The sequence below is a fragment of the Gossypium raimondii genome, chromosome 4, assembly GCF_025698545.1.
Source record: "Gossypium raimondii isolate GPD5lz chromosome 4, ASM2569854v1, whole genome shotgun sequence".
NCBI classification, from domain to species: Eukaryota; Viridiplantae; Streptophyta; class Magnoliopsida; order Malvales; family Malvaceae; genus Gossypium; species Gossypium raimondii.
The window spans coordinates 25,921,328-25,931,515 of record NC_068568.1 but is presented as its reverse complement, the minus strand read 5'-3'; positions in this window follow the sequence as shown (position 1 = coordinate 25,931,515).

Genomic DNA, 10,188 nt, shown 5'->3' with positions numbered 1-10,188 from the left:
TTGATGTCGTGGCATTGAGCTTCTGTCTCCGTAGTCGTGATTCTCCCTTGTTGAGGTTGTGACACCAAATTCCCTTATTCTCAAAGTTGCGACATCCACCTTTTGAATTCGCAACATTAGCCTCTTGTTTTCAAGGTCATGATTCACCTCTACTAAATTTGCAACATCAAGCTTCTTCCTTTAATTTTATGACATGATTCCCACATGGTCGCGATGTCACTCTGATATTTTGAAAATTTTATATTTTAGCATTTCCATTAACAGCTTCTGCAAGCTCATTTATAACCTAGATATGATTAGATAACATATTATAATTAACTATTGAACTTAATGTATTGTGTAAATTATTTATTTGATATGCAAAAAAAAAAATTGTAGTTGCTCCGGCAACGAATGTGACATCCCACATCTTAGATTAGGAGATCGAGTCAGGTGTAGAGTGCTACAAAAAGTAACCCAGAAACATCTCCAAACTAGAATCCTATAAACATAGTCAAAATGAAGTGAAACTTGTCAAAACATTATGAGTTGTACTAGAATCATAAAAACATATATAATGCAATTCAAATCCAATCTAATTATGGAAAATCTAAGAATGCATGCACCTGTTCAAAAGATATTGCATTTGGCTCAAGGCCAACAAAAATAAACAAGATAGAAGTAGAGAATATCTCCATTACAACTTATAGTAATATGAAACAAATATATATATGCATCCCTAAGTGACCTCACTGGTACATGCCACTAGGTACAAATGGCAAATACAAATGTTTCATACTCTTCAATAATGGCAATGGTGTAGTTAGTGATCCTTAAGTCGATCCAAGCTTCAAGTTAAGAAAACCTATGCGCAAAGACAATAGCACGTTAAGCATAAAGCTTAGTAATATAATATAAAATTACTGTATATACTTACCTTTGAAATTATGGTTCGGATTTTGTACAAAAGTTTTATAAAACATTTAGAAACAATATTAGTGGCAACTATTCAACAATTCAAAAAAACTAAGAGCAATTTAGTTCCATAAAAAACATATAGAAATAATACCATCGGACAACTTAAGTATTTGCTTATAAAATGATAGAATCTATTTAATTTCAAAATTAGAACTAGTTAATTTCAGCCTTAATAAGCTCAGAGATATCAGAATCGTACAAGGGACTAACCAGCTAACATACTAGAGTAGCGGTAATGTGGTGTAGCACTAATGTTCGAAAACCAAACAGTACAGTAATAGTGCACACCGAAGTGCTATGTTCGAAGGCTAATCACAGTTGAAACTATGTAATACCCCGAAAATTTTTACAGTAAGATATTATCTTTGATATAGTAAGGAAATAAAGTGACAAAAAGGAGAATTTTGAGTTATGACAACATTGGGAAGTATATTATAACATATTAATTAAAGAAAGGATTAAATTGCAAAAGTGAGAAAATTTTTGTTACCCAAGAGTAAATACTCAAAATTTGAGGGGTTAACGTGTAAATATGAAAAATTTGAAGGAGCAATAGTGTAAATATTTTAAGGGTCGAATAATCTAGAAACTAAGGAAAATGAATGTATTGGGACCAAATTGAATAGATGAAGAATTATGAGGGACTAAATCGTAATTTTACCAAATTAAGTGATGACTCAAGGATAGAATTTAAAAAGATCTAAAGGGCAAAATGATCAATTAGAAGAAAGAGAAATCTAGAAAATAATGATGATGTTGGAGATATTTTAGATTAAATAAATAAATATTAGTTTATTAATATTTTAATTTGATTTTTAAATGACATTTTATCATTTTATTATTATTATTTTTAGTATATATATATGGAAGAAAAGATGAAGAATCATCATCTTCTCCCATGCATTCCAACGTATGAAGAGAAAAGAAAGAAAGAAACTTTCTTTTCTTTACAATTTGGTCCTCTCACTAAAAATTCACCATTTCACTTAGAAATCAAAGAAATTTTCATAGCCACCAAGAGAGAAAATTTATAAGGAGGCCATGGGGAGCTAGAATATCAAGTTAGATTCAAGAAATAGAGGCTGGATGAGAGAGAAAATCAAGTTAAAGATTGAAATCAATAGAGAAAGGTAAGAACATTAAGATTTTAATATATTTTTGAGTTTGATATTATTGAAAATGTATGAAATTGATGTTAATGTAGGGTTTTATTATATAAGGTTCTATGTTATTGATATGTTAGTGAAGGGAAACAAGAGGAATTGATAGAAAATATTGTAGAGAAAGGAAAGGAGGGTGTTATAAATTTGATTATCAACATCTTGCACTAAAACAGTTTTGGACAGCAGCGGTAGTTAAGTTTGAAAAATCACCATAAATCGTAGAAATTGAATTAGAGGATGAAAAAAATATGGAATTAAATCTTATTGAGCTTGAAGAAATGGTGTAAGCAATGGAATTGTAAATCATGAGTTATAGTAAATTTTGTGACATAAGGTCAGAATGATTTTGGGTTCCCCTATTCTGAGTTTGGAAAATCATCAAAAACTTGATAAAAATGATGAGGGGCTTAAATTTATATGTTTAAAATATTTAATAATTCTATTTTCAATAGAAATATACGATAACATTATCCAAGTCCTGTACGAGGAGATAATTAATTTTTAGTGAAGAATGGTCAAAACTATCGACAATGCAGAATAGGGATGAATTTATAGAATAAAATGAACTTATTGGTTAAACCAAAATTCTAAAAATTTTATAGTCAGAAGATATGTGAGTCTAGTTTCATATAAAATTAACTAATCTCAATTTGGAGTTACGTAGCTCAAGATATAAATAATTTTGTGACTATGACTCAAGTGGATAGTTTTGAATGAACAAATAAGTAAATAATGAAATTATAGATAATGTTACATATAAGCATTTTATATACATTAAGGATGTGGAATGGAGAGGAGGAGGAGGAAAATATATGATTGTTCAACTAGCATGAATTTTCATTAAAATGGCTAATTTGCATGTTTTAGGTTCAGGGACTAAATTGAATAAAAGTAATATTTTAAGGGTAAATTTGTAAAATGTCAAAAATGACCAAATTGCATGAAATGATTTTTTATTATTTAAATTAATAAATTGAATAAAATATTAATTTATATCAAGATTGGTGGAAATTTAAGGAAAATAGAAAATTACCAAAATGTCCTTAAATTTTGATATTTCTACAATTTATCCTTGTAAGTTCGTGTAACTTGAATTATATTCTTAAATGCTTGAAATGCTTTTTATTGATGTGAATATGATTTGAATGTTAATTGTATGAAAATTGATGAAACGTTAATATATTAGATAAAAAGAGGAAGAAATCCCGGTTGAATGGAAGGAAAATTCGATAGATCTCTGAAAAGGAATTGACGGTAAAAAGGATCTAGCCCGGATGAATGATCCTATCCTGATATAGCCCTCCCAAAGAATATGTGAAAAATGGATTTAGCCCGGACGGGTAATCCGAATTAAGGTCTGAATTTAGCTTGGACTGGTAATTCAGATCCAAGCTCATTAGAGTAATTGTCATTGCAGGGGATTTAGCCTAGACTGGTAATCCCGACAATACTCTATGAGTTTATATTACAGGGAATTTAGCCTGGACTGGTAATCCCGCTGTAAGGATGAGGTTCGCGGGAGTGTGCTCTCTGAAATGGAAATGTGCGCACATGAATATGAATTGACGGACCCGGATCTGTACACTTAGGTGTACCCTTGAAAATCCATCGAAATTCCAAGTAGTTCAAGGGGATAAATATGGAAAAATAACAAGGGAATGGAAATCATGGAATTGATGAGTTAATCAATCATGATATATATATTATTGATACATGGAAATTATTGAACTAACTTGAATGTTGAGTTTGTGCATGTTAGGGGAATAATGCATTGAATGACATGTATAAGTTAAATTGGCCAACGTTATCTCATTAATGTTTTAATTTTGTTTGGTTTTAAATATAAATGCTTGATGAAATGAAATGTCTTTAAATTCATTTGTAAACTATGCTCTATAACCCTATTCTGGCAATAGATTTGGGTTAGGGGTGTTACAATTATTGGTATCAGAGCTACAATTTAGTCGGTTCTAGGACTAACGTAGCGTATGTAAGTCTAGCTATATATGTCGTATTACTACTCGTGATAGCGTGATATCCGGTAATGCCCTATTACTTCCAATCGAGCTATTTTCAAAAATGCTGAAAATTTTATATTGATGTGATTGAAATGTGTTTATGATGAAACAAACTTAGAAAAGTATGAATAGAAGTTCATGATAAGTATGTGTTAATGTACGAAATGAGATAACCATAAATTGAGATGAGAAATGTGGAAACGTAGAATAAAATGACAGTTTATATGGTGATAAGCCCATCCGTGTTTACTTGGTGTGCATATGATGTTATCTCCTCGACATATTTGATTAGGTAAATATGGGAAGCAAATATACACAAATAGATAGAATGTGTGTTTATGTACACTTGCTTGAATAAGTGTAATCAGTATATTTATTTAATAGAATCTTATGTTTAATTGTTAAATTAAAAATAATATGATGTTTTGTTTATGTCTTTATTATTGAACTATAAATATTATAATAGCATGAAAATTGAATTGGAAGATCAAATTGAGTAGAACGCAGGAATGAGTACTTTCGTTCAGTGATATATGATGAATTGACGGAAAAGACCATGGTTTGACCATGGAAACATGTGAAAATGTGATTATGTGATTTCTGTGTAAGACCATAGCTAGGCTATGGCATCGGTATGTGATATGTGATTACGTGTAAGACCATAGTTGGACTATGGCATCAAGAAAACGAAGTACTCAATTCTGTAAGACGTTCTCTAATTTGACAAATGTCGGCAAGTAAAATTGAAGCCAAGTATTGGAATTTAATTAGATATTAATATTGAGCTCGAGTAAGTAAATCCATTGTGTGAAATTGTGAGTGACAGAAAACATTCGTAATAAATAGATAAGTTAATTTGCTTGGAATGAACTAGGTGGTTATGATGGTATTACATTGATGATGAAAGCTAAGTCACATATATATGTATTTATGAGAGTAAGTTAGAGGCTTTACTACCTCACCATCACCCCCTTATCAGTATTGCTTTATGACGAAATTTTTACGAGAATCATGTTGAATAAGCTCATAAATATGAACTAAAGAAAATTTTAAATTTGATGAGACAAAATATTCAGGTATGATACCTAAAGAACATATGTATTAACTAGAAATTCTTTTGAATTGATTTTTGTTAGTGAATGGAATAATGTGAGGTTCGTGACAACAAAAATTGTCAGAGAAATGATAATTAAGTGGTAAAGATGCCTGTGTGTGACGATTACAATTGAAATGAACACGATGATCTTTTCTGGATATTATATATATTCTTTTATCCTCAGAGATATGTGTATAATTGTTCAATTTCTAATGGAGTTCTTGTGTTATGAGAATGTTAGCTAATTATGATGTTAGACGAAAACCTTGTTGGTCTGGTTGGTTTATGACCAGTTATTATTTTGTTTTACATGCATATTTAAAAAGTGTACTGTTTTGCTACGATGAAATTCCAGAGCTGAAATGTGGTGATTTTGGTATCTGGACTAACTTGTATTATTGAACTAACTTGAACTCCAATAATTGTAACACCCCTAACCCTAAACTATTTATCTAAGCTACTAAGGCCTCGTTTCAGAATCTCCAGAATAATTGTGTTTGATTTTCAAGTTAATTTACAGTTTAACCACCATGTCCATGGCATTAATATATATAACATATAAAAGTAACTTCTGTCATGACATTATGCTACCACATTCACTTTCAAATTTTCATTTACATATCTATAAAGAGACTTCAATCAAAAACCATTAATAAGATTGTTTCCATACCATTAACCAATTTTTAGCGCGTTTAACATAGTCAAACTTTTAATATGTCCATAATCACATTTTTATAAACATTTTAACAATAATATACAATAACATATTAAACTTAATAATAATAAGTCAAGTAAAATCAATATAATTTCTAGATAGACATTTTATTTATTTTTCACATATCTTAACACAAAATATTCAAAATTTTCTAGAGAAGCTTTGTTCCACCTCAAAAACATTTTCAATTTCTTTTATTGACAACAAAAATCTCATAAATATGGCTTAACAACATCATGCCTTACAATAAAACATGAAATTATGCAAGAATCAGTTGAGAGTTTCAAAACCCATATCTTGAACAAAAATGGAGATTTTTTGTAGATGAAATGAGTCAACCATATGTTTTGAAGAAGAAAAATGGTGTTTGGCAAGAGAGAAAATGAGAGAAAATTGTTTTTAAAATAGATGACGTCATCTATGACATCGTGCGCTTATGTGGCATGCAACATGGGCTATTATGTTGACCTACAGTTTGATTAACGGTCAACGTGAGTTGACTGTTAAAACTGGGCTGATTTCTTAAAAAATCATAATGTTGAGGGTGTCAATCAAAAAAATAAAAGGGTCAAGGGCACAAAACCAAAAGCCCCCAAACGTTGAGGGGTTTTTTTGCAATTATGCCAATTAAAAATTAAGAGTGTTTCTACCAACTATTAATAATTACAAGTCTAATCCTAAAATATTACCAAGTTTCCCTATCATTAAAGGCTTCAATTAATCTAATCAAGTTTTAGGACTAAATTATAAATTAAGCAAATTAGAATACTAGATTACAAAAATAAAAAATAAACCCCCAAAAACCCACACGCCCTTGTGCAAACCATTGCACCTATTTTGTCAAAAATTCATTTTAATTATCCGATTTTACATATTTTACTTACCCATTAAACTTGAAATAGCTACAATTAATTATCATAAACATCCATACATCTCCAATACGCTTAGCAAACACCAATTAATTCACACAAGCTACATACCTTAGTCACAAGCAATCCTCTCCATGGTAAGCTTCAATTAAACATTGTTAGTATAAAATACATGCTTCATACACCGTGTTATCAACCACCGTATGAACACTCATCAACATACCATAAATCTAACATTAATTAGACATAAAATCATGTATTAAAGCAATTATAAAATCACCAAAATTAAATTCCAAAATTTAATGTCCAATGTCCATTACAAGTAAAATAACACTAGTCCGAAAAGCATAACAATGCCCCCTATATAGCCTCTAAAGTAAATTTCTTAAACCACTACCGAGCTGTATTCTTGGATCGCCCTTGCACTCGCTTTTCAACTCTTTACACCCGAAAATTCTCTGCACGAAATGTGAGGGTGTGAGCTTAAAAATCTCAGTGAATGATAGTAAAAACATCAAGTAATTTGCACCTAGTCATGCATAAATTAAAGCAATTAAGTATTAAATTTTCAGTCACAACATGTTCACATTTCACCATAACATCACATGTTATTTCAAGAATTAAGAATCAATTTTTCCATGGCATGTAAAATCATCTTTTAGCACATAAACATTCAATTATATTGTCACAATCAATCAATTATATTGGCATAATACATCCATGGAAATAAGTAAACGTGTGATCATACATTGGATAAACGGATCTCCAAAACTCCCACAAATCAAATACAATTCTCCGAATTGAGTGGGGCAAAGCCACACACTCCCTTATAGCACCTCAAATAACCCTATGAGTGGAGACTCAAGCTCAACACTCCCTTATCTACTCCAAACAAATCAGTCCACCATGAGCCATATGCTCACAATATCACAAATAATGGTGAGTACTCACAAATCTTATGGCATGCCAACTATATCCAATGGATCCACCATGCAATGTTGTCAATATAATCATACATACAAGTCAGAAAATTTGGTGTTTAATAACTTAATTTAGGATGTTAAAATGCAAGTAAAAGCATGCTGCTAAGCAATTTTAACATCAATAAAATTAAGCATAGCAAATATCATTTTCCCAATATTCATATACCAATTAAAAAACCTTTATCAAATGTTCAATAAATCAGTAATTCATACTCCAAATATCAATTTATTCCATACAATTTAATCATGCTAAAAGCATAATACACAACTTACCAAACCAATTCCCTTTTTGCTCTTTTATAAAATAAAATCTATTTTTGCAAATCCAACCATCCAATATGCAATTAAGTCATTAATAACACCAATTAAACCTTTAATTTAACACATAATCAGGCCAATTTACCAAATTGTCCTTAATATCACTCACCTCCACACTTAGCTCTTTAAGCAAAAATGTGTTCAAACAAGCAAGTTTGAGCTTCAATTCTGATTTGCACGTTTCTCCTCTTCATGTGAAGATTTAACAAAGACAAAGTATGCATTACAAACTAACAATAGTAACAAGAAACACAAAATTTGATAAAGTATACGAATCTAAATCATTGCTCTAAACTACCTTACCGATGTTGCACAACTAAGCCGAAATATGGAATTCCTTAACTGAACTCCCCTTTTAGCACCTCAAACCACTTCTAATCTTCATTCCTAGTCCAATAGCATGTATTATAACTGTTAATTTCATCATTTAATCAATTTCATGATTTTTTGAAAAAATCATCCAGGTTCTTGATTAAATTCGAATTTCTCAAAATTGATCCATAAAACGTGTTTGATCTTTTGGTTTAAAATTAAAAACCTCTTTTTATACCTATTTTGAGCTTAGACATCCATTAATATTTGGATTCCAACTCAAAATTAAAGATCCACCATTGTTGATCCTCAAGTTCAAGAAAGAAGAAATTAAAGTTGAAAATCCATTTAATCACTTTAATTAACAAATAATCATTGAAATTAACTTAAAAAAGTTTAGAGATGAGGATTACCTTCAATTGAACTCAAAGAATTGATTTGGAAGTTTGAATCAAAATGCTTGAAGAAATTCGGATGACTTTTTACCCAATTTTGAAACTTATTTCGAGAGATTTTAGGAGAATTTTAGGAGAGAAATGGTTTAGATTTATTGTATGATATTTTGCTTTTGAAAATAAGAAAAAGAAAACGAGAGAAAAAGCTCTCAATTCGGGTGAAAATGAGTGAAAAGTGAGGTAGTTGCAGAGTTTTTAAAATTGATAACCCCCACCTAATTTTCAAAATTTGGGGAATTTGCCATCAGGCCAGTCCCCCTTTTCCCTTGTTTTACAATTTGCTCCTTTCCTTCCAAAATTCTGAAAATATGGTTTATTTGCTATAAAACCTCTTACACATTTTCTTTATTTTTCAACTTAGTCTCATTTAATTAATATTTTAAACCACCCAATTAAACCCCCATTTTAAATTATTTTTAAATTCCAACTTAACCCAAAATATTTATTTTTACTCAAAAATTATTTAAAATGATAAAATTAATTTTTCTAAAAATATTTTTATTTTTTGGGATATTATTTACCAATTTTTTAGATGAAATTAAGCTAACTAATTAAGAATATAAATCGCTAATTAACCCGATTAATTCACAATTTTCACTCGAAACCCGGCAAACTTACCCGAAACTACTAGATCTATTTTCGGAGCATTACATACCTGATTGGGCTAATAACTATCCAATTAACTAAAATTGACTTCTAAAGGCTTCTCAATAAAATAAAATTAATTTAATCCATTAGAATTCTAATTTTTTCATATCGAAATTCTACTGAGTTTCTTAGTACCAGATATTTCAAGGCATTATAGCTGGTGGTTTGAGGTTGTTCCTTTATCACTATAACTGACTTATCGATTAGAGGAGAAAATCCATCATGCGGGATTGGCTTGAAGCTGAAGTCAAAATGTGACACCACAAACCCAACCGAGACGGACCGGCCCAGATTCAAAGTGTTACATTAGCCACCTAAGTGACTCTCTGGCTAACGACCACCCAAGATACACCCCAACCTTATAACACCTCAATATTATTGGAATATTAGTTATCTATTATCGCGGAAGCAAATTATTAGCCAATTTTAAACTTTTCCTAGGTAATTTAACCTGAGGGCATTTTTTTCATTTTGCCACATATGGTAAAACTAACCCGATTTTAGATTTAAATGTTTACCAAACTTCTTTTAGTAAAAATTATGCAAGCCTAAAAATTTCAACTTAAATTGAGTTACAGATAAAGTGTAACTATTAGGAACTAAATTGTAACAAATACAAACTATCAGGAACCATTCCGAGTTACAGATTAAATG